Source organism: Topomyia yanbarensis, chromosome 2 (assembly GCF_030247195.1).
Source record: "Topomyia yanbarensis strain Yona2022 chromosome 2, ASM3024719v1, whole genome shotgun sequence".
Lineage (NCBI taxonomy): Eukaryota > Metazoa > Arthropoda > Insecta > Diptera > Culicidae > Topomyia > Topomyia yanbarensis.
In genome coordinates this window covers 165,039,326-165,065,695 of record NC_080671.1, presented here as the reverse complement: position 1 = coordinate 165,065,695, position 26,370 = coordinate 165,039,326, and positions in this window count along the sequence as shown.

The following is a 26,370-nucleotide window of genomic DNA, read 5'->3' as shown; positions in this document are numbered from 1 at the left end:
TCACCCTGGTGCGCTCGCGGGCTCCCCTATTTCCACGTAGCTCAAAGCACTCCTCATCTTCCCGAATGACCAGCCCGACTGGCATCATGCTCGCTATCACGCAGGATGCATCGTGTGATACCGTGCGGTAGGCAGATATCACTCTGAGGCACATCACGCGGTAGGTGCTCTCCAGTTTCTGTAGGTAACTGGTTACCCTCAGTGCTCTTGACCATGACGGGCCACCGTACCTGAGGATAGATACGGCAAGGCCTGCCAGTAACCTACGTCTACTGGCGCACACCTTTGAGCTGTTGGACATCATTCTCGATAGTGCCGCAACAGCAGTCGACGCTCTCTTGCACGTATAGTCGACATGGCTGCCGAAGGTCAGCTTGTCGTCGATAATGACTCCGAGAGACTTCAGACTTCGCTGTGAAGTGATCGCGACTTCTCCCACATGGATAACTGCATGTTGTGCCGACTTGCGGTTGTTGACGAAAACTACCTCCGTCTTATGATGAGCGAGCTCCAGGCCTCTCGCGCTCATCCATTCCTCCACCGTGCTAATCGCGTGTTCTGCGGTTATTTCTACCTCAGGAATTGACTCCCCGTAGACCTCCAAGGTTACGTCGTCGGCAAAGCCGACGATCTTGACCCCAGGAGGGAACTTCAGTCTTAGAACTCCGTCATACATGAGGTTCCATAGCACCGGGCCTAGGATCGAGCCCTGCGGGACTCCGGCAGTAATCGGAACCCTTTTCTGACCGGCATCGGTCTCGTATAGCAGTACGCGGTTTTGGAAGTAACTTTCCAGGATCCGGTACAGACCCACCGGTAGGCTAAGCCGGTGTAACGAGAGCGCGATGGCATCCCAGCTTGCGCTGTTGAATGCGTTCTTCACGTCAAGTGTCACTAACGCACAGTATCGAATACCTCGCCTTTTTCGTTGGATCGCTATCTCGGCAGTATTTATCACTGAGTTGAGAGCGTCCACTGTGGACTTACCCTTTCGAAAGCCAAACTGGTTGCTTGACAGACCGTCCGTACCTTCCGCGTACGGAGTGAGCCTGTTGAGGATGATCCTCTCAAGCAGTTTGCCAGTCGTGTCTATCAGACAGATTGGTCTGTACGCCGATGGGTCGCCTGGCGGCTTCCCGGGCTTCGGCAACAGCACCAGTTTCTGCCTTTTCCATCTATCGGGGAAACGGCACTCGTCAAGGCATCTCTGCATAGCTAGCCTGAACATGTTCGGGTTCGCTATGATCGCTGCCTTGAGAGCGTTGTTTGGAACTCCATCCGGCCCTGGAGTTTTGTTCATTGCTAGGGATTTAGCCACTGCGAGTAGTTCTTCATTCGTCACTGGAGCCACCATTTCGACCGTGCCCGCACTGTCTCGTAGTGCAGGTGGCCAGGGGCTTGTGGCTCGAGACGGGAAGAGTACTTCGATAATCGTTGCCAACCGGTCCGGAGACCGTTCTGGAGGTGAGGAGCCCCCTTTGGTCTTGGCCATCACAATCCGGTAGGCGTCACCCCACGGATTCTCGTTGGCACTCTCACACAGATTGTCGAAACACGCTCTCTTGCTGCTCTTAATAGCCTTGTTAAGGGCCAATTTCGCAGCTCGAAACACTTCACGGCGGTTCTCTCTTGCATCCTCGGTGCGAGCTCTTTGCATCCTACGTCTAGCTCTGAGACAGGCTGACCGTAGAGCTGCAATCTCGGCACTCCACCAGTATACCGGGCATCTACCGTTTCTTGGCAGTGTTTTTCTCGGCATAGTGGCGTCGCACGCGCGTGATAGAACAGCTACCAGCGCATCCCCGCTTAGACTGTCGGTGTTGGCCTCCAATCCCAGGGCCGCGGTGAAAGCTTCGCTGTCGAAGTGATTGGACTTCCACCCGCGTACCTGACAGGGATCTCCCGCCCTCGGATGCTGCACACCATAGTTGATCTTAAAGCGGATTGCTAAATGATCGCTATGGGTGTAGCCTTCGTCTACCCTCCATTCCATGCCTGGAGCCAGACTCGGGCTGGCAAAGGTCACATCAATCCACGCCTCCACTCCGTTTCTACGGAATGTGCTAGCGGAGCCATTATTAGCTAGCACAGTATCGAGTTTCGCAAGCGCTTCCATTAGCGCTTGACCCCTGCTATTTGTACAGCGGCTGCCCCACTCCACTGCCCAAGCGTTAAAGTCTCCCGCTATTACTACCGGTTTCCGGCCCACTAGGTCCGACGAGAGCCTGTTGATCATCTGGTAGAACTGTTCTATTGGCCACCTTGGTGGGGCGTAGCAGCTGCAATAGAACACACCATTGATCTTGGCAATCGCCACACCCTCGGCGGAGGGGTGTATTACCTCTTGAACCGGGAACCGTCCCGTTGTACAGATTGCCACCATTCCAGACCCGTCCGACACCCAATTGCCGTTGCCGGCAGGGATGCTGTACGGGTCTGATAAAAGGGCGACATCTGTTCTCGACTCCGAGACCGACTGCCACAGCAGCTGTTGGGCTGCTGCACAATGGTTAAGATTTAGCTGTGTGACTTTCACGGCTTCTTCTTATTTAACTCGCCGAAGGGACACGAAGGTCCGCCCATAGCATGTTTATGGGCTTGCTTCTTAGCGGTGCAGATAAGGCACTTGTGTGCCTTAGTGCACCCCCGCTCTTTATGTCCCTCCTCGCCGCAGCGACGACATAGTTTGCTCCTATCTATGCCCTTGTACTCGTAGGCTTTGTTGGCCGGACTCAAGGCACCGATAGCACCTATCCACTGAAGGCGGCTGGGGTATACTAATAGGGCATACCGACCAGCTGATCTTCAGCTTCCCTTTCTCGGTTACCTTTTTGGCATCCGCCTTCAGTAGCCTGAGGTAGGCTACTTGGGTGCCAGAGGGTCCATCTCTCAATCGCACAGAGGCCCGCTCGATTGTGACGTCGCAGTGCTCCTTAACGGCTGCGACGACGTCTTCTGCGGTCGTGAACTCGTCCAAGTGCTTGCACTGGAGAGTTGTTTCCGCACCTAGCGACCTGATTTGGGCGCCCTCACCAAGGACCTCTTGGGCCAAGGCCTTGTATACTGCACTTGATTGTGCGCCTCGCTTCAGCACCAGAAGCATCTCTCCCGTGTTGGTGCGTCTTACGCTACGCTATCCGCTATCCGCCAGACGCTATCCGCTATCCTCTATCGCTATTTGCTATCCGCTATCCACTATCCACTATCGCTATTCGCTATCCGCTATCCGCAATCCGCTATCCGCTATCCGCTATCTGCTATCCGCTAGACGCTATCCGCTATCCTCTATCGCTATTTGCTATCCGCTATCCACTATCGCTATTTGCTATTCGCTATTCGCTATTCGTTATTCGCTATCCGCTATTCGCTATCCGCTATCCGCTATCCGCTATCCGCTATCCGCTATCCGCTATCCGCTATCCGCTGTCCAATATCCGCTATCCGCTATCGCAATTTGCTATCCGTTATCCACAATCGATATTTGCTATTCGCTATTCGTTATTCGCTATCCGCTATTCGCTATTCGCTATTCGCTATTCGCTATTCGCTATTCGCTATTCGCTATTCGCTATTCGCTATTCGCTATTCGCTATTCGCTATTCGCTATTCGCTATCCGCTATCCGCTATCCGCTATCCGCTATCCGCTGCCCGATATCCGCTATCCGCTATCGCTATTTGCTATCCGCTATCCACAATCGATATTTGCTATTCGCTATTCGTTATTCGCTATCCGCTATTCGCTATTTGCTATTCGTTATTCGCTATCCGCTATTCGCTATTCGCTATTCGCTATTCGCTATTCGCTATTCGCTATTCGCTATTCGCTATCCGCTATCCGCTATCCGCTATCCGCTATCCGCTATCCGCTATCCGCTATCCGCTATCCGCTATCCGCTATCAGCTATCAGCTATTGCTATTTGCTATTCGCTATTTGCTATTCGCTATTTGCTATCCGCTATTCGCTATCCGCTATCCGCTATCAGCTATTGCTATTTGCTATTCGCTATTCGTTATTCGCTATCCGCTATTCGCTATCCGCTATCCGCTGTCCGATATCCGCTATCCGCTATCGCTATTTGCTATCCGCTATCCACAATCGATATTTGCTATTCGCTATTCGTTATTCGCTATCCGCTATTCGCTATTCGCTATTCGCTATTCGCTATTCGCTATTCGCTATTCGCTATTCGCTATTCGCTATTCGCTATTCGCTATTCGCTATTCGCTATTCGCTATTCGCTATTCGCTATTCGCTATTCGCTATTCGCTATTCGCTATTCGCTATTCGCTATTCGCTCTTCGCTATTCGCTATTCGCTATTCGCTATTCGCTATTCGCTATTCGCTATTCGCTATTCGCTATTCGCTATTCGCTATTCGCTATTCGCTATTCGCTATTCGCTATTCGCTATTCGCTATTCGCTATTCGCTATTCGCTATTCGCTATTCGCTATCCGCTATTCGCTATCCGCTATCAGCTATTGCTATTTGCTATTCGATATTTGCTATTCGCTATCCGCTATCCGCTATCAGCTATTGCTATTTGCTATTTGCTATTTGCTATTCGCTATTTGCTATTTGCTATTCGCTATTCGCTGTCAGCTGTCCGCTATCCACTATCAGCTATCCGCTATCCGCTATCCGCTATCCGCTATCAGCTATCCGCTATCAGCTATTGCTATTTGCTATTCGATATTTGCTATTCGCTATCCGCTATCCGCTATCCGCTATCAGCAATTGCTATTTGCTATTCGCTATTTGCTATTTGCTATTCGCTATTCGCTATTCGCTATTCGCTATTCGCTATTCGCTATTCGCTATTCGCTATTCGCTATTCGCTATTCGCTGTCAGCTGCCGCTATCCACTATCAGCTATCCGCTATCCGCTATCCGCTATCCACTATACACTATCCGCTATCCACTATCTGCTATCCTCTGTCCGCTATCAGCTATCCGCTATCCGCTATCCACTATCCACTATCCGCTATCCGCTATCCACTATCCGCTATCCTCCGTCCGCTATCCGTTTTCCGCTATCCGCTGTCCGCTATCCGCTATTCGTTATTCGTTATACGCTATCCGCTGTCCGCTATCCGCTATCCGCTATCCGCTATCCGCTATCCGCTATCAGCTATCAGCTATCCGCTATCCACTATCCGCTATCCGCTATCCACTATCCGCTATCCGCTATCCACTATCCGCTGTCCGCTATCCACTATCCGCTATCCGCTATTCGTTATTCGTTATACGCTATCCGCTGTTCGCTATCCGTTATCCATTATCGCGGTATGCGCTATCCGCTATAGATATCGCTACCATTATCGCTATCCGCTAACCGCTATCATCCATCGCTATTCGCTATCAACTATTCGCTATCAACTATTCGCTATCAACTATCCGCTATCCACTATCGCGGTATGCGCTATCCGCTGTAGATGTCGCTACCATTATCGCTATCCGCTATCCGCAATCGTCCATCGCTATTCGCTATCGGCTATCGCTATCGCAATCGCTATCCGCTATCTGCTATCCGCTATCGCTATTTGCTATTCGCTATCGCTGTTTGCTATTCGCTATCCGCTATCAGCTATCCGCTATCAGCTTTCCGCTATCAGCTATCGCTATTCGCTATTCGCTATCCGCTATCCGCTATCCGCTATCGCTATTTGCTATTCGCTATTCGCTATCCGCTATCCGCTATCCGCTATCCGCTATCCGTTATCCGCTATCCGCTATCCACTATCGCGGTATGCGCTATCCGCTGTAGATATCGCTACCATTATCGCTATCCGCTATCCGCTATCATCCATCGCTATTCGCTATCAACTATCTGCTATCGTTATCCGCTATCCGCTATCGCTATCCGCTATGCGCTATCGGCTATCGCTATCGCAATCGCTATCCGATTTCGCTATCCGCTATTCGCTGTCGCCATTTGCTATTCGCTATCCGCTATTCGCTCTTCGCTATTCGCTATCCACTATCCACTATCCGCTATCCTCTGTCCGCTGTCCGCTATCCGCTATCCGCTATCCGCTATCGCTATTCGCTATTCGCTATCCGCTATCCGCTATCCGCTATCCGCTATCCGCTATCCGCTATCCGCTATTCGCTATCCGCTATTCGCTATCCGCTATCAGCTATCAGCTATCAGCTATCCGCTAACCACTATCGCGGTATGTGCTATCCGCTATAGATATCGCTACCATTATCGCTATCCGCTATCCGCTATCATCCATCGCTATTCGCTATCAACTATCCGCTATCGCTATCCGCTATCCGCTATCGCTATCCGCTATGCGCTATCGGCTATCGCTATCGCAATCGCTATCCGATTTCGCTATCCGCTATTCGCTGTCGCCATTTGCTATTCGCTATCCGCTATTCGCTATTCGCTATTCGCTATCCACTATCCGCTATCCACTATCCGCTATCCTCTGTCCGCTGTCAGCTATCCGCTATCCGCTATCCGCTATCCGCTATCCGCTATCCACTATCCACTATCCGCTATTCGTTCTTCGTTATCCGCTATTCGCTATCCGCTATCCGCTACCCGCTATCCGCTATTCGCTATCCGTTATCCGTTATCCGTTATCCGCTATCCGCTATTCGCTATTCGCTATCCGCTATCCGCTATTCGCTATTCGCTATTCGCTATCCGCTGTCAGCTGTCCGCTATCCACTATCCGCTATCAGCTATCCGCTATCTCGCTTTTCGCTAGTCGCTATCAGCTATCAGCTATCCGCTATCAGCTATCTGCTATCCGCTATCGCTATTTGCTATTCGCTATCCGCTATCCGCTATCCGCTATCCGCTATCTACTATCGCGGTATGCGCTATCCGCTATAGATATCGCTACCATTATCGCTATCCGCTATCCGCTATCATCCATCGCTATTCGCTATCAACTATCCGCTATCCGCTATCCGCTGTCAGCTGTCAGCTATCCGCTATCCGCTATCCGCTATCAGCTATCCACTATCCGCTATCCACTATCCGCTATCCACTATCCGCTATCCTCTGTCCGCTGTCCGCTGTCCGCTATCCGCTATCCGCTATCCGATATCCGCTATCGCTATTCGCTATCCGCTATCCGCTATTCGCTATCCGCTATCTGCTACCCGCTATCGCTATTTGCTATCCGCTATCCGCTATAGATACCATTATCGCTATCCGCTATCATCCATCGCTATTCGCTATCAACTATTTGCTATCGCTATCCGCTATCCGCTATAGATATCGCTACCATTATCGCTATCCGCTATCATCCATCGCTATTCGCTATCAACTATCCGCTATTGCTATCCGCTATTGCTATCCGCTATCGCTATCCGCTATGCGCTATCGGCTATCGCTATCGCAATCGCTATCCGATTTCGCTATCCGCTATTCGCTGTCGCCATTTGTTATTCGCTATCCGCTATCGCTATTCGCTATCCGCTATCGCTGATAGCTATTAGCTATCCGCTATCCGCTATGGCTATTCGCTATTCGGTAGTCGCTATCCGCTATCTGCTATCCGCTATCCGCTATCCGCTATCCGCTATCCGCTATCCGCTATCCGCTATCCGCTATTCGCTATCCGCTATCCGCTATTCGCTATCCGCTATCTGCTACCCGCTATCGCTATTTGCTATCCGCTATCCGCTATAGATACCATTATCGCTATCCGCTATCATCCATCGCTATTCGCTATCAACTATTTGCTATCGCTATCCGCTATCCGCTATAGATATCGCTACCATTATCGCTATCCGCTATCATCCATCGCTATTCGCTATCAACTATCCGCTATTGCTATCCGCTATTGCTATCCGCTATCGCTATCCGCTATGCGCTATCGGCTATCGCTATCGCAATCGCTATCCGATTTCGCTATCCGCTATTCGCTGTCGCCATTTGTTATTCGCTATCCGCTATCCGCTATCCGCTATCGCTATTCGCTATCCGCTATCGCTGATAGCTATTAGCTATCCGCTATCCGCTATGGCTATTCGCTATTCGGTAGTCGCTATTCGCTATTCGCTATTCGCTATTCGCTATTCGCTATTCGCTATTCGCTATTCGCTATTCGCTATTCGCTATTCGCTATTCGCTATTCGCTATTCGCTATTCGCTATTCGCTATTCGCTATTCGCTATTCGCTATTCGCTATTCGCTAGCCGCTAGCCGCTATCCTCTTTCGCTATCCGCTATCCACTATCGCTATTTGCTATTCGCTATTCGCTATTCGCTACCGCTATCCGCTATTCGCTATCCGCTTTCGCTATCCGCTATCCGCTTTTGCTATTCGCTATCCGCTATCCACTATCCACTATCCGCTATCCGCTATCCGCTATCCGCTATCGCTATCCACTTTCGCTATCCGCTATCGCTTTTGCTATTCGCTATCCGCTATCCACCATCCGCTATCCGCTATCCACTATCGCTATTTGCTATTCGCTATTCGCTATTCGCTTTCGCTATCCGCTATTCGCTATCCGCTTTCGCTATCCGCTTTCGCTGTCCGCTTTCGCTATCCGCTATCGCTTTTGCTATTCGCTATCCGCTATCCACTATCCACTATCCGCTATCTGCAATCCGCTATCCGCTATCCGCTATCCGCTATCCGCTATCCGCTATCCGCTATACGCTATACGCTATACGCTATACGCTATACGCTATACGCTATCCGCTGTCCGCTGTCTGCTGTCCGCTATCCGCTATCCGCTATTTTTTTTTTTTTACAATGGAGAAGACCTTTATGTCCTAGCCCAGTACACGTGCTATTGGTAGGGTCCAATCTACCGCACGGGGTGCACTGGGGGCGTGTCGGACTCGAATGGTGACCAGCCATTAATACCGACTAAACTCCATTGGGCTCCGCCATCATTCCTCCCAGGAACTACCTCTCGGTATTACTTCTGGGGGATGGCTGTACTAAATGTACTCATTCACTCTCACTCACGCGTTCATACATCCTGTATGAGGCTTACTTGGGTGCTCTCTCAATCGCACTTTGATTCACTCTCAAACACTCCCACATGAGGCTGACTTTTGTGCTCACCTTTTACGTTCCATGCGAGGCTGACTTGTGTGCTCACCTTACTCATTCCTTGCTAGGCTTACTTTTGTGCTCGCCCCACCCATACCATGTGAGGCTGACTTGGGTGCTCACCCTATCACCTGATTCACTCTCAATCGTGCCACTCTATTGTACCTTTGTCACTCCCCCTGGCATCCCATGTGGGACATTTTTCTTAGGCCCCCCTTCTGACATACCATGCGAGGCTGACTTGTGTGCTCACCTTTTTCATTCCTTGGCTGACTTTTATGCTAGCCTCTACCAACCTGTGAGGCTGACTTTTATGCTCACCCTTAACATGCAGTGTGAGACTGACTTGGATGCTCACCCTTTCACTCCTCTGCCACGCCATGAGGCATCGATAGCTTAGTTCCAACATACTACGCTACGACCCTCCCGTCTTGGCATGAGGCAGTCCACCTATACGCCTATACACTCACTCTTCTTTCTTGCTTCGGGGTGGCTGGGTTTACCCCTTACGCGGTTGCCATTCGCTGCGCCAAACCTGCCTCGGCATGAACAGACCATTCACTCCCTTTTTTGCGCTTGGCCTTTTTCGCTCCAGCTAACCAATCACTAGTTAGCCGTGCCCGTCGTTCTTGCTCGGTTCGCCAGATTACCTGTAGCCTACTGGCAATCTGGATGGTAGCAGCCGAGACTGCGTTCCACTTCTCCACCGATTGACACATCCGCTGAATAAGGATATCAGGGGTTGTGTCCCAGCCACAGACGTCAAACATTGCTTTTCTTTCGACGTCGAACCGATGACATACGAACAGTATGTGTTCGGCAGTTTCATCTACACCTGGGCAGTCCGGGCAGACTGGGACCTCCGCGTGCCCGAACCTGTGGAGGTACTGACGGAAACAGCCATGGCCTGACAGGAATTGTATCAGGTGGAAGTGAACTTCCCCATGGGGTCTTCCCACCCAGCTCGATATGCTAGGTATCAGCCGGTGGGTCCACCTACCTTTCGAGGAGTTGTCCCACTCACGCTGCCATCTGGCGACCGAGGTCACCCTGGTGCGCTCGCGGGCTCCCCTATTTCCACGTAGCTCAAAGCACTCCTCATCTTCCCGAATGACCAGCCCGACTGGCATCATGCTCGCTATCACGCAGGATGCATCGTGTGATACCGTGCGGTAGGCAGATATCACTCTGAGGCACATCACGCGGTAGGTGCTCTCCAGTTTCTGTAGGTAACTGGTTACCCTCAGTGCTCTTGACCATGACGGGCCACCGTACCTGAGGATAGATACGGCAAGGCCTGCCAGTAACCTACGTCTACTGGCGCACACCTTTGAGCTGTTGGACATCATTCTCGATAGTGCCGCAACAGCAGTCGACGCTCTCTTGCACGTATAGTCGACATGGCTGCCGAAGGTCAGCTTGTCGTCGATAATGACTCCGAGAGACTTCAGACTTCGCTGTGAAGTGATCGCGACTTCTCCCACATGGATAACTGCATGTTGTGCCGACTTGCGGTTGTTGACGAAAACTACCTCCGTCTTATGATGAGCGAGCTCCAGGCCTCTCGCGCTCATCCATTCCTCCACCGTGCTAATCGCGTGTTCTGCGGTTATTTCTACCTCAGGAATTGACTCCCCGTAGACCTCCAAGGTTACGTCGTCGGCAAAGCCGACGATCTTGACCCCAGGAGGGAACTTCAGTCTTAGAACTCCGTCATACATGAGGTTCCATAGCACCGGGCCTAGGATCGAGCCCTGCGGGACTCCGGCAGTAATCGGAACCCTTTTCTGACCGGCATCGGTCTCGTATAGCAGTACGCGGTTTTGGAAGTAACTTTCCAGGATCCGGTACAGACCCACCGGTAGGCTAAGCCGGTGTAACGAGAGCGCGATGGCATCCCAGCTTGCGCTGTTGAATGCGTTCTTCACGTCAAGTGTCACTAACGCACAGTATCGAATACCTCGCCTTTTTCGTTGGATCGCTATCTCGGCAGTATTTATCACTGAGTTGAGAGCGTCCACTGTGGACTTACCCTTTCGAAAGCCAAACTGGTTGCTTGACAGACCGTCCGTACCTTCCGCGTACGGAGTGAGCCTGTTGAGGATGATCCTCTCAAGCAGTTTGCCAGTCGTGTCTATCAGACAGATTGGTCTGTACGCCGATGGGTCGCCTGGCGGCTTCCCGGGCTTCGGCAACAGCACCAGTTTCTGCCTTTTCCATCTATCGGGGAAACGGCACTCGTCAAGGCATCTCTGCATAGCTAGCCTGAACATGTTCGGGTTCGCTATGATCGCTGCCTTGAGAGCGTTGTTTGGAACTCCATCCGGCCCTGGAGTTTTGTTCATTGCTAGGGATTTAGCCACTGCGAGTAGTTCTTCATTCGTCACTGGAGCCACCATTTCGACCGTGCCCGCACTGTCTCGTAGTGCAGGTGGCCAGGGGCTTGTGGCTCGAGACGGGAAGAGTACTTCGATAATCGTTGCCAACCGGTCCGGAGACCGTTCTGGAGGTGAGGAGCCCCCTTTGGTCTTGGCCATCACAATCCGGTAGGCGTCACCCCACGGATTCTCGTTGGCACTCTCACACAGATTGTCGAAACACGCTCTCTTGCTGCTCTTAATAGCCTTGTTAAGGGCCAATTTCGCAGCTCGAAACACTTCACGGCGGTTCTCTCTTGCATCCTCGGTGCGAGCTCTTTGCATCCTACGTCTAGCTCTGAGACAGGCTGACCGTAGAGCTGCAATCTCGGCACTCCACCAGTATACCGGGCATCTACCGTTTCTTGGCAGTGTTTTTCTCGGCATAGTGGCGTCGCACGCGCGTGATAGAACAGCTACCAGCGCATCCCCGCTTAGACTGTCGGTGTTGGCCTCCAATCCCAGGGCCGCGGTGAAAGCTTCGCTGTCGAAGTGATTGGACTTCCACCCGCGTACCTGACAGGGATCTCCCGCCCTCGGATGCTGCACACCATAGTTGATCTTAAAGCGGATTGCTAAATGATCGCTATGGGTGTAGCCTTCGTCTACCCTCCATTCCATGCCTGGAGCCAGACTCGGGCTGGCAAAGGTCACATCAATCCACGCCTCCACTCCGTTTCTACGGAATGTGCTAGCGGAGCCATTATTAGCTAGCACAGTATCGAGTTTCGCAAGCGCTTCCATTAGCGCTTGACCCCTGCTATTTGTACAGCGGCTGCCCCACTCCACTGCCCAAGCGTTAAAGTCTCCCGCTATTACTACCGGTTTCCGGCCCACTAGGTCCGACGAGAGCCTGTTGATCATCTGGTAGAACTGTTCTATTGGCCACCTTGGTGGGGCGTAGCAGCTGCAATAGAACACACCATTGATCTTGGCAATCGCCACACCCTCGGCGGAGGGGTGTATTACCTCTTGAACCGGGAACCGTCCCGTTGTACAGATTGCCACCATTCCAGACCCGTCCGACACCCAATTGCCGTTGCCGGCAGGGATGCTGTACGGGTCTGATAAAAGGGCGACATCTGTTCTCGACTCCGAGACCGACTGCCACAGCAGCTGTTGGGCTGCTGCACAATGGTTAAGATTTAGCTGTGTGACTTTCACGGCTTCTTCTTATTTAACTCGCCGAAGGGACACGAAGGTCCGCCCATAGCATGTTTATGGGCTTGCTTCTTAGCGGTGCAGATAAGGCACTTGTGTGCCTTAGTGCACCCCCGCTCTTTATGTCCCTCCTCGCCGCAGCGACGACATAGTTTGCTCCTATCTATGCCCTTGTACTCGTAGGCTTTGTTGGCCGGACTCAAGGCACCGATAGCACCTATCCACTGAAGGCGGCTGGGGTATACTAATAGGGCATACCGACCAGCTGATCTTCAGCTTCCCTTTCTCGGTTACCTTTTTGGCATCCGCCTTCAGTAGCCTGAGGTAGGCTACTTGGGTGCCAGAGGGTCCATCTCTCAATCGCACAGAGGCCCGCTCGATTGTGACGTCGCAGTGCTCCTTAACGGCTGCGACGACGTCTTCTGCGGTCGTGAACTCGTCCAAGTGCTTGCACTGGAGAGTTGTTTCCGCACCTAGCGACCTGATTTGGGCGCCCTCACCAAGGACCTCTTGGGCCAAGGCCTTGTATACTGCACTTGATTGTGCGCCTCGCTTCAGCACCAGAAGCATCTCTCCCGTGTTGGTGCGTCTTACGCTACGCTATCCGCTATCCGCCAGACGCTATCCGCTATCCTCTATCGCTATTTGCTATCCGCTATCCACTATCCACTATCGCTATTCGCTATCCGCTATCCGCAATCCGCTATCCGCTATCCGCTATCTGCTATCCGCTAGACGCTATCCGCTATCCTCTATCGCTATTTGCTATCCGCTATCCACTATCGCTATTTGCTATTCGCTATTCGCTATTCGTTATTCGCTATCCGCTATTCGCTATCCGCTATCCGCTATCCGCTATCCGCTATCCGCTATCCGCTATCCGCTATCCGCTGTCCAATATCCGCTATCCGCTATCGCAATTTGCTATCCGTTATCCACAATCGATATTTGCTATTCGCTATTCGTTATTCGCTATCCGCTATTCGCTATTCGCTATTCGCTATTCGCTATTCGCTATTCGCTATTCGCTATTCGCTATTCGCTATTCGCTATTCGCTATTCGCTATTCGCTATTCGCTATTCGCTATTCGCTATTCGCTATTCGCTATTCGCTATTCGCTATCCGCTATCCGCTATCCGCTATCCGCTATCCGCTGCCCGATATCCGCTATCCGCTATCGCTATTTGCTATCCGCTATCCACAATCGATATTTGCTATTCGCTATTCGTTATTCGCTATCCGCTATTCGCTATTTGCTATTCGTTATTCGCTATCCGCTATTCGCTATTCGCTATTCGCTATTCGCTATTCGCTATCCGCTATCCGCTATCCGCTATCCGCTATCCGCTATCCGCTATCCGCTATCCGCTATCCGCTATCCGCTATCCGCTATCCGCTATCCGCTATCCGCTATCCGCTATCCGCTATCCGCTATCCGCTATCAGCTATCAGCTATTGCTATTTGCTATTCGCTATTTGCTATTCGCTATTTGCTATCCGCTATTCGCTATCCGCTATCCGCTATCAGCTATTGCTATTTGCTATTCGCTATTCGTTATTCGCTATCCGCTATCCGCTGTCCGATATCCGCTATCCGCTATCGCTATTTGCTATCCGCTATCCACAATCGATATTTGCTATTCGCTATTCGTTATTCGCTATCCGCTATTCGCTATTCGCTATTCGCTATTCGCTATTCGCTATTCGCTATTCGCTATTCGCTATTCGCTATTCGCTATTCGCTATTCGCTATTCGCTATTCGCTATTCGCTATTCGCTATTCGCTATTCGCTCTTCGCTATTCGCTATTCGCTATTCGCTATTCGCTATTCGCTATTCGCTATTCGCTATTCGCTATTCGCTATTCGCTATTCGCTATTCGCTATTCGCTATTCGCTATTCGCTATTCGCTATTCGCTATTCGCTATTCGCTATTCGCTATTCGCTATTCGCTATTCGCTACTCGCTATTCGCTATCCGCTATTCGCTATCCGCTATCAGCTATTGCTATTTGCTATTCGATATTTGCTATTCGCTATCCGCTATCCGCTATCAGCTATTGCTATTTGCTATTTGCTATTTGCTATTCGCTATTTGCTATTTGCTATTCGCTATTCGCTGTCAGCTGTCCGCTATCCACTATCAGCTATCCGCTATCCGCTATCCGCTATCCGCTATCAGCTATCCGCTATCAGCTATTGCTATTTGCTATTCGATATTTGCTATTCGCTATCCGCTATCCGCTATCCGCTATCAGCAATTGCTATTTGCTATTCGCTATTTGCTATTTGCTATTCGCTATTTGCTATTTGCTATTCGCTATTCGCTATTCGCTATTCGCTATTCGCTATTCGCTATTCGCTATTCGCTGTCAGCTGCCGCTATCCACTATCAGCTATCCGCTATCCGCTATCCACTATACACTATCCGCTATCCACTATCTGCTATCCTCTGTCCGCTATCAGCTATCCGCTATCCGCTATCCACTATCCACTATCCGCTATCCGCTATCCACTATCCGCTATCCTCCGTCCGCTATCCGTTTTCCGCTATCCGCTGTCCGCTATCCGCTATTCGTTATTCGTTATACGCTATCCGCTGTCCGCTATCCGCTATCCGCTATCCGCTATCCGCTATCCGCTATCAGCTATCAGCTATCCGCTATCCACTATCCGCTATCCGCTATCCACTATCCGCTATCCGCTATCCACTATCCGCTGTCCGCTATCCACTATCCGCTATCCGCTATTCGTTATTCGTTATACGCTATCCGCTGTTCGCTATCCGTTATCCATTATCGCGGTATGCGCTATCCGCTATAGATATCGCTACCATTATCGCTATCCGCTAACCGCTATCATCCATCGCTATTCGCTATCAACTATTCGCTATCAACTATTCGCTATCAACTATCCGCTATCCACTATCGCGGTATGCGCTATCCGCTGTAGATGTCGCTACCATTATCGCTATCCGCTATCCGCAATCGTCCATCGCTATTCGCTATCGGCTATCGCTATCGCAATCGCTATCCGCTATCTGCTATCCGCTATCGCTATTTGCTATTCGCTATCGCTGTTTGCTATTCGCTATCCGCTATCAGCTATCCGCTATCAGCTTTCCGCTATCAGCTATCGCTATTCGCTATTCGCTATCCGCTATCCGCTATCCGCTATCCGCTATCGCTATTTGCTATTCGCTATTCGCTATTCGCTATCCGCTATCCGCTATCCGCTATCCGTTATCCGCTATCCGCTATCCACTATCGCGGTATGCGCTATCCGCTGTAGATATCGCTACCATTATCGCTATCCGCTATCCGCTATCATCCATCGCTATTCGCTATCAACTATCTGCTATCGTTATCCGCTATCCGCTATCGCTATCCGCTATGCGCTATCGGCTATCGCTATCGCAATCGCTATCCGATTTCGCTATCCGCTATTCGCTGTCGCCATTTGCTATTCGCTATCCGCTATTCGCTCTTCGCTATTCGCTATCCACTATCCGCTATCCACTATCCGCTATCCTCTGTCCGCTGTCCGCTATCCGCTATCCGCTATCCGCTATCGCTATTCGCTATTCGCTATCCGCTATCCGCTATCCGCTATCCGCTATCCGCTATTCGCTATCCGCTATTCGCTATCCGCTATCAGCTATCAGCTATCAGCTATCCGCTAACCACTATCGCGGTATGTGCTATCCGCTATAGATATCGCTACCATTATCGCTATCCGCTATCCGCTATCATCCATCGCTATTCGCTATCAACTATCCGCTATCGCTATCCGCTATCCGCTATCGCTATCCGCTATGCGCTATCGGCTATCGCTATCGCAATCGCTATCCGATTTCGCTATCCGCTATTCGCTGTCGCCATTTGCTATTCGCTATCCGCTATTCGCTATTCGCTATTCGCTATCCACTATCCGCTATCCACTATCCGCTATCCTCTGTCCGCTGTCAGCTATCCGCTATCCGCTATCCGCTATCCGCTATCCACTATCCACTATCCGCTATTCGTTCTTCGTTATCCGCTATTCGCTATCCGCTATCCGCTACCCGCTATCCGCTATTCGCTATCCGTTATCCGTTATCCGTTATCCGCTATTCGCTATTCGCTATTCGCTATCCGCTGTCAGCTGTCCGCTATCCACTATCCGCTATCAGCTATCCGCTATCTCGCTTTTCGCTAGTCGCTATCAGCTATCAGCTATCCGCTATCAGCTATCTGCTATCCGCTATCGCTATTTGCTATTCGCTATCCGCTATCCGCTATCCGCTATCTACTATCGCGGTATGCGCTATCCGCTATAGATATCGCTACCATTATCGCTATCCGCTATCCGCTATCATCCATCGCTATTCGCTATCAACTATCCGCTATCCGCTGTCAGCTGTCAGCTATCCGCTATCCGCTATCCGCTATCAGCTATCCAATATCCGCTATCCACTATCCGCTATCCGCTATCCACTATCCGCTATCCTCTGTCCGCTGTCCGCTATCCGCTATCCGATATCCGCTATCGCTATTCGCTATCCGCTATCCGCTATTCGCTATCCGCTATCTGCTACCCGCTATCGCTATTTGCTATCCGCTACCCGCTATAGATACCATTATCGCTATCCGCTATCATCCATCGCTATTCGCTATCAACTATTTGCTATCGCTATCCGCTATCCGCTATAGATATCGCTACCATTATCGCTATCCGCTATCATCCATCGCTATTCGCTATCAACTATCCGCTATTGCTATCCGCTATTGCTATCCGCTATCGCTATCCGCTATGCGCTATCGGCTATCGCTATCGCAATCGCTATCCGATTTCGCTATCCGCTATTCGCTGTCGCCATTTGTTATTCGCTATCCGCTATCGCTATTCGCTATCCGCTATCGCTGATAGCTATTAGCTATCCGCTATCCGCTATGGCTATTCGCTATTCGGTAGTCGCTATCCGCTATCTGCTATCCGCTATCCGCTATCCGCTATCCGCTATCCGCTATCCGCTATCCGCTATCCGCTATCCGCTATCCGCTATCCGCTATTCGCTATCCGCTATCCGCTATTCGCTATCCGCTATCTGCTACCCGCTATCGCTATTTGCTATCCGCTATCCGCTATAGATACCATTATCGCTATCCGCTATCATCCATCGCTATTCGCTATCAACTATTTGCTATCGCTATCCGCTATCCGCTATAGATATCGCTACCATTATCGCTATCCGCTATCATCCATCGCTATTCGCTATCAACTATCCGCTATTGCTATCCGCTATTGCTATCCGCTATCGCTATCCGCTATGCGCTATCGGCTATCGCTATCGCAATCGCTATCCGATTTCGCTATCCGCTATTCGCCATTTGTTATTCGCTATCCGCTATCCGCTATCGCTATTCGCTATCCGCTATCGCTGATAGCTATTAGCTATCCGCTATCCGCTATGGCTATTCGCTATTCGGTAGTCGCTATCCGCTATCTGCTATCCGCTATCCGCTATCCGCTATCCGCTATCCGCTATCCGCTATCCGCTATCCGCTATCCGCTATCCGCTATCCGCTATCCGCTATCCGCTATCCGCTATCCGCTATCCGCTATCCGCTATCCGCTATCAGCTATCCGCTATCCGCTGTCAGCTATCCGCTATCCGCTATCCGCTATCCGCTATCCGCTTTCCGCTATCCGCTATCCGCTATCAGCTATCAGTTATCCGCTATCCGCTATCCGATATCTGCTATCCGCTATCGCTATTTGCTATTCGCTATCGCTGTTTGCTATTCGCGTTTGCTACTCGCTATCCGCTATCCGCTATTCGCTATCCGTTATCCGTTATCCGTTATCCGTTATCCGTTATCCGTTATCCGTTATCCGTTATCCGTTATCCGTTATCCGTTATCCGTTATCGAATCGCTGTCCGCTGTCCGCTATCCGATATCCGCTATCCGCTATCCGCTATCCGCTATCCGCTATCCGCTATTCGCTATTCGCTATCCGCTATCCGCTATCCGCTATCCGCTATCCGCTATCCGCTATCCGCTATCGCTATTTGCTATTCGCTATCGCTGTTTGCTATTCGCTATCCGCTATCAGCTATCCGCTATCAGCTATCGCTATTCGCTAATCGCTATCCGCCATCCGCTATCCGCTATCGCTATTTGCTATCCGCTATCCACAATCGATATTTGCTATTCGCTATTCGCTATTCTTTATTCGTTATTCGCTATCCGCTATCCGCTATCCGCTATCCGCTATCCGCTATCCGCTATCCGCTATCCGCTATCCGCTATCCGCTATCCGCTATCCGCTATCATCCATCGCCATCCGCTATCCGCTATCCGCTATCAGCTATCCGCTATCAGCTATTGCTATTTGCTATTTGCTATCCGCTATCCGCTATCAGCTATTGCTATTTGCAATTCGCTATTCGCTATTCGCTATTTGCTATTCGCTATTCGCTATTCGCTATTCGCTATTCGCTATTCGCTATTCGCTATTCGCTATTCGCTATTCGCTATTCGCTATTCGCTATTCGCTATTCGCTATTCGCTATTCGCTATTCACTATCCGCTGTCAGCTGTCCGCTATCCACTATCCGCTATCCGCTATCAGCTATCCGCTATCCGCTATCCACTATCCACTATCCACTATCCGCTATCCGCTATCCGCTATCTGCTATCCTCTGTCCGCTATCTGCTATCCGCTATCTGCTATCCGCTATATGCTATCCACTATTTGCTATCTGCTATCCACTATCCGCTATCCTCTGTCTGCTATCCGTTTTCCGCTATCCGCTGTTCGCTATCCGCTATTCGTCATTCGTTATCCGATATCCGCTATCGTTATCGCTGTTCGCTATCCGTTATCCGCTATCCGCTATCCACTATCGCGGTATGCGCTATCCGCTATAGATATCGCTACCATTATCGCTATCCGCTATCCGCTATCATCCATCGCTATTCGCTACTCGCTATCCGCTATCCGCTATCATCCATCGCTATTCGCTATTCGCTATCAACTATCCGCTATCGCTATCCGCTATCCGCTATCCGCTATCCGCTATCCGCTATCGCTATTCGCTATCCGTTATCCGTTATCCGCTATCCGCTATCCGCTATCCGCTATCCGCTATCCACTATCCGCTATCAGCTATCCGATATCCGCTATCGCTATTCGCTATCCGCTATCCGCTATTCGCTATCCGCTATCTGCTACCCGCTATCGCTATTTGCTATTCGCTATCCGCTATCCGCTATAGATACCATTATCGCTATCCGCTATCATCCATCGCTATTCGCTATCAACTATTTGCTATCGCTATCCGCTATCCGCTATCCGCTATAGATATCGCTACCATTATCGCTATCCGCTATCCGCTATCATCCATCGCTATTCGCTATCAACTATCCGCTATTGCTATCCGCTATTGCTATCCGCTATCGCTATCCGCTATGTGCTATCTGCTATCGCTATCGCAATCGCTATCCGATTTCGCTATCCGCTATTCGCTGTCGCCATTTGCTATTCGCTATCCGCTATCGCTATTCGCTATCCGCTATCGCTGATAGCAATTAGCTATCCGCTATCCGCTATGGCCATTCGCTATTCGGTAGTCGCTATCCGCTATCCGCTATCCGCTATCCGCTATCCGCTATCCACTATCCGCTATCCGCTATCCGCTATCCACTATCCGCTATCCTCTGTCCGCTGTCCGCTATCCGCTATCCACTATCCGCTATTCGTTATTCGTTATCCGCTATTCGCTATCCGCTACCCGCTATCCGCTGTCCGCTACCCGCTATCTGCTATTCGCTATCCGCTATTCGCTATCCGCTATCCGCTATCCGCTATCCGCTATCTGCTATCCGCTATCGCTATTTGCTATTCGCTATCGCTGTTTGCTATTCGCTATCCGCTATCAGCTATCAGCTATCGCTATTCGCTATTCGCTATCCGCCATCCTCTATCCGCTATTCGCTATTCGCTATCCGCTATTCGCTATTTGCTATCCGCTATTCGCTATCCGCTATCAGCTATCAGCTATCAGCTATCAGCTATCAGCTATCAGCTATCAGCTATCAGCTATCAGCTATCAGCTATCAGCTATCAGCTATCAGCTATCAGCTATTAGCTATCAGCTATCAGCTATCAGCTATCAGCTATCCGCTATCCGCTATCCGATTTCTGCTACCCGCTATCGCTATTTGCTATTCGCTATCGCTGTTTGCTATTCGCTATTCGCTATCAGCTATCCGTTATCCGTTATCCGTTATCCGTTATCCGTTATCCGTTATCCGTTATCCGTTATCCGTTATCCGTTATCCGTTATCCGTTATCCGTTATCCGTTATCCGTTATCCGTTATCCGTTATCCGTTATCCGTTATCCGTTATCCGTTATCCGTTATCCGTTATCCGTTATCCGTTATCCGTTATTCGTTATCCGTTATCCGTTATCCGTTATCCGTTATCCGCTATCCGCTATCCACTATCGCGGTTTGCGCTATCCGCTATAGATATCGCTACCATTATCGCTATCCGCTATCCGCTATCATCCATCGCTATTCGCTATCAACTATCCGCTATCGCTATCCGCTATCCGCTATCGCTATCCGCTATGCGCTATCGGCTATCGCTATCGCAATCGCTATCCGCTTTCCGCTATCGCTATTTGTTATTTGCTATTCGCTAGTCGCTATCCGCTATCTGCTATCCGCTATCCGCTGTCCGCTGCCTGCTGCCTGCTGTCCGCTATCCGCTATCCGCTATTCGCTATCCGCTATCCGCTATACGCTGTCCGATATCCGCTATCCGCTATCGCTATTTGCTATCCGCTATCCACAATCGATATTTGCTATTCGTTATCCGCTATTCGCTATTCGCTATTCGCTATTCGCTATTCGCTATTCGCTATTCCCTATTCGCTATTCGCTATTCGCTATCCGCTATCCGCTATCCGCTATCCGCTATCAGCTATTGCTATTTGCTATTCGCTATTTGCTATCCGCTATTCGCTATCCGCTATCAGCTATTGCTATTTGCTATTCGCTATTTGCTATTCGCTATTCGCTATTCGCTATTCGCTATTCGCTATTCGCTATTCGCTATTCGCTATTCGCTATTCCGCTATCCGCTATCCGCTATCCGCTATTCGCTATTTGCTATTCGCTATTCGCTATAGATATCGCTACCATTATCGCTATCCGCTATCCGCTATCATCCATCGCTATTCGCTATTCGCTATCAACTATCCGCTATCGCTATCCGCTATCGCTATCCGCTATCGCTATCCGCTATCGCTATCCGCTATGCGCTTTTGGCTATCGCAATCGCTATCCGCTATCCGCTATCCGCTATCGCTATCCGGTATCCGCTATCCGCTATCCGCTATCCGCTATCCACTATCCGCTATCCGCTATCCGCTATCCGTTATCCGTTATCCGTTATCCGTTATCCGTTATCCGTTATCCGTTATCCGTTATCCGTTATCCGTTATCCGTTATCCGTTATCCGTTATCCGTTATCCGTTATCCGTTATCCGTTATCCGTTATCCGTTATCCGTTATCCGTTATCCGTTATCCGTTATCCGCTATTCGCTATTCGCTATTCCCTATTCGCTGTTCGCTTTTCGCTTTTCGCTAGTCGCTATCCGCTATCGCTATCCGCTATCGCTATCCGCTATCGCTATCCGCTATCCGCTATCCGCTATCCGCTATCCGCTATCCGCTATCCGCTATCCGCTATCCGCTATCCGCTATCCGCTATCCACTATCCACAATCCGCTATCAGCTATCCGCTATCCGCTATCCGCTATCCGCTATCCGCTATCCACTGCTATACGCTAATCCGCTATCCGCTATCCACTGCTATACGCTATCCATTATCCGTTATCCATCCGCTATCCACTAATCGCCATCCGCTATCGCGGATTCGCTATCCCGGTATCCGCCATCCGCTATCCGCTATCAGCTATCCGCTATCCGCCACCCGCTATCCGTTACTTGTTATCCGCTATCCGCTATCCACTGCTATCCGCTATTCGCTATCCGCTGCTATCCGCTACCCACTACACGATACCAGCCATCCGCTATCCATTATCCGTTATCCATCCGCTATCCGCTATCGCGGATTCGCTCTCCGCTATAGCTATCCGCTATAGCTATCCGCTACACGCTATCCATTATCCGCTATCCGCTATCGCTATCCGCTATCCATTGTCCGCTATCCACTGCTATCCGCCAATCCGCTACCCACTGCTATCCACTATCCGCTACCCGTTATCCGCTATCCATTATCCGCTATCCGCTATCGCTACCCAGTATCTATCCGCTATCCGCTAATCGCCATCCGCTATCCGCTATCGCGGATTCGTTATCCGCTATCGCAGATTCGCTATCCGCTATAGCTATCCATTATCCGCTATCGCTACCCGGTATCCGCCATCCGCTATCTGCTATCCGCTGTCGCTATCCACCTGTTATCCGCTATGCGCTATCCATTGTCCGCTATCCACTGCTATCCGTTTATCCGCTATCCGCTATCCACTGCTATCCGCTAATTCGCTATCCGCTACCCACTACCCGATACCAGCCTTCGGCTATCGATTATCCGTTATCCATCCGCTATCCGCTAATCGCTATACGCTATCGCGGATTCGCTATCCGCTATAGCTATCCGCTACACGCTATCCATTGCCCGCTATCCGCTATCCACTATCCACTATCCGCTATCCATTGTCCGCTATCCACTGCTATCCGCTAATCCGCTATCCACTGCTATACGCTTATCCGCTATCCGCTTCCCACTATCCGATACCAGTTATCCGCTATTCATTATCCGTTGTCCATCCGCTATCCGCTATCCACTAATCGCCATCCGCTATCCGCTATCGCGGATTCGCTACCGCGGATTCGCTATCGCGGATTCGCTATCGCGGATTCGCTCTCGCGGCTTCGTCATCCGCTGTTGCTATCCATTATCCGCTATCCGCTATCGCTACCCGGTATCCGCCATCCGCTATCCGCTATCTGCTATCCGCTATCGCTATCAGCTATCCGCTATTCGCCACCCGCTATCCGTTACTTGTTATTCGCTATCCGCTATTCGCTGCTCGCTATCCGCTATCCATTATCGCTATCCGCCATCCGCTATCAGCTATCCATGATCCACCCGCTATGCGCTATGCGCTATCCGCTATCCACTGCTATCCGCTAATCTGCTATCCGCTATCCGCTACCCACTACCCGATACCAGCCACCCGCTATCCATTATCCGTTATCCATCCGCTATTCGCTATCCGCTGTCCGCTATAGCTATCCGCTACACGCTATCCATTATCCGCTATCCACCATCGCTATCCGCTACCCGTTATCCGCTGTCCATTATCCGCTATCCGCTATTGCTATCCGCTATCCGCTATTGCTATCCGCTATCCGCTATCGCTATCCACTATCCGCCACCCGCTATTCGCTATCCGCTATACGCTATCCATTATCCGCTATTCGCTATCTGCTATTGCTATCCGCTATCCACTTCACGTGCAAAGTTTTGGTTTCAAAAATGCACGTGCAAAATTTCACGTGCAAAATTTCACGTGCAAAGTTTCAAGTGAGAAATTCCACGTGCGAAATTTGCTATCGCTATCCGCTATCGCTATCCGCTATAGCTATCCGCTATCCACTATTCGCTATTCGCTATCCGCCAATCGCTATCCGCTATCGTTATCCGCTATCGTTATCCGCTATCGCTATCCACTGCCCGCTTCCCGCTACCCGCTGCCCGCTATCCACTATCCGCTATACGCTATCAGCTATCCGCTATACGCTATCCATTATCCGCTGTTCTATTCACTATCCGCCATCCGCTATCCTTGTCGACTTGTTAAAGATGATTTTTTGTTGAACACACAACGGTTAAAAGCGACCAATCGGTAACAAAAGTATGAAATGTACAAGCCACGCATACAAATATCAAGGTACGCCACAGATATATACAAGTTGCTGCTTTGAAAACATCGAGTTTGTTTTGCATTACACTAGTTTGAAATATAAATATAGATCGTACAAGGAATCCAAACTTATCGGAAATAACAACTGTCATTACTTGCAATACAATCAAATCTCAATAGGGGTGAAGGTCGAACTGCCATACCTCCTCACCAGGCAACATAAACGCATGGTGAGCTGACTAATATCATTATCGTCATCATCGCCATCATCATCATCATCATCCTATCGGAATCGTACGCCGGATTAGAGCAGTGGGCGACGATAATGGAAATAATAATCGAGTAATACAACATAATAATTATCAGTTTGTCTGCTACTGGTTGCAGATGATATTACAGTAAAAGAGAAGAATGGGTCTCGCATTGTGCTTACGCTGACTTACCCGCATTAATGCTGGAGGGGAAAACTGTGTCAATAAAATCTGTTTGATGTTGCGACAAATTGTGTTGAACTGTGTGAGGGGTTGAATTTACTGTTTACTGTTCTTCGTAGCAGCGATAAGTACCGTTTGGTGATCAGCCTAATTATGAATATTTTTTTTTAAACAACCATCCCTGCAGTGGTTGTATATTCTGCTAGAGACTGTCAACATATCTTCCAACCCATCTGCTAACGAGTGGAGTTTGCTATCTGACAGTACTGAAATATCATTACAATTGAAGGATCGACGAACGGTTACGCAATAGTATGTGAACATAGTGACTGGCGCTTGATTCTCAAGTCAAAAAAAATCTGTTTTAATTAGGGTTTGACCCGGAGACTCCGGCTTTCGGGAGCGATCTCCGGGCCTCCAGGTTTTACATCAGTTTCTCCGGATTTGGTGGGAAGAAGTATAATTTAATTTTTTGGAATTAATTGATTCTTTACAAAGCATTTAAAAAGTCTAAGTTAACTATTAATCTGGTTCAGATTAATTTTGCCCCTTTGTTGTAACCTCTGGTGATGAATAATCGACACCACATAGTGCTTCCCATAAAATGCCGCAGCCCTGTCTCCTTTTTCCTCTTTTTCCTGTTAGTTATGAGGAGAGCAATGCTTCGAGTTATCCTCCACAGCGAGAGTAGCTGGTGCTTTTGTATTCTTGGCACTTAGCCGAGGAAGTGAAATACTACACCAGATTAAATCGACAAAACCGTTCTCAAACGTGAAAAATTTACAGCTTTACTTTGACGTAGTAACAAAAAGCCATTAAAGTTCTCTAAAATACCGAGCAATCACTTTGATTCCATTTTCTGTTTAGTTCCACTCAAAATCCACCCCCTAGGTCAGTGAAAATCTCCGGGTCAAAGCCTCTCCAGAGGTGGCAACCCTAATTTTAATCTACCTAGTGTTGCAATTGTGCCTTTCTCATATACTTACCTTTTGATTGCCACAGTTTCAATACAACATTTTGAAATGTCTATTACATTACATTAAAATACAACGATCTTTTCTAGAACCAGACGTATGGTCAAGCCCCTGATAGAAATGTTCTAACGGGCAATAAGATCATAGGGTGATGAACCTATTTTCACGATGTTTCTATTATCACCCTACCCATTTGAAGCCATTGGTTAGAGCTGCGTCTGCCATCTTTGTTCAACGCATTAAGTCAAATGGTAGCGCAACAATAGGAGCTTTCGATTCGTAGCGCTCAAACACGAGAATTTTACTGTTTTCATGATATTTGTGTTATTATATTGGTTCTTAACGACGAAGCAAAGCTGTTGATGCCAATTTGTACGCGTTCCATTGATTGTGAGCCGA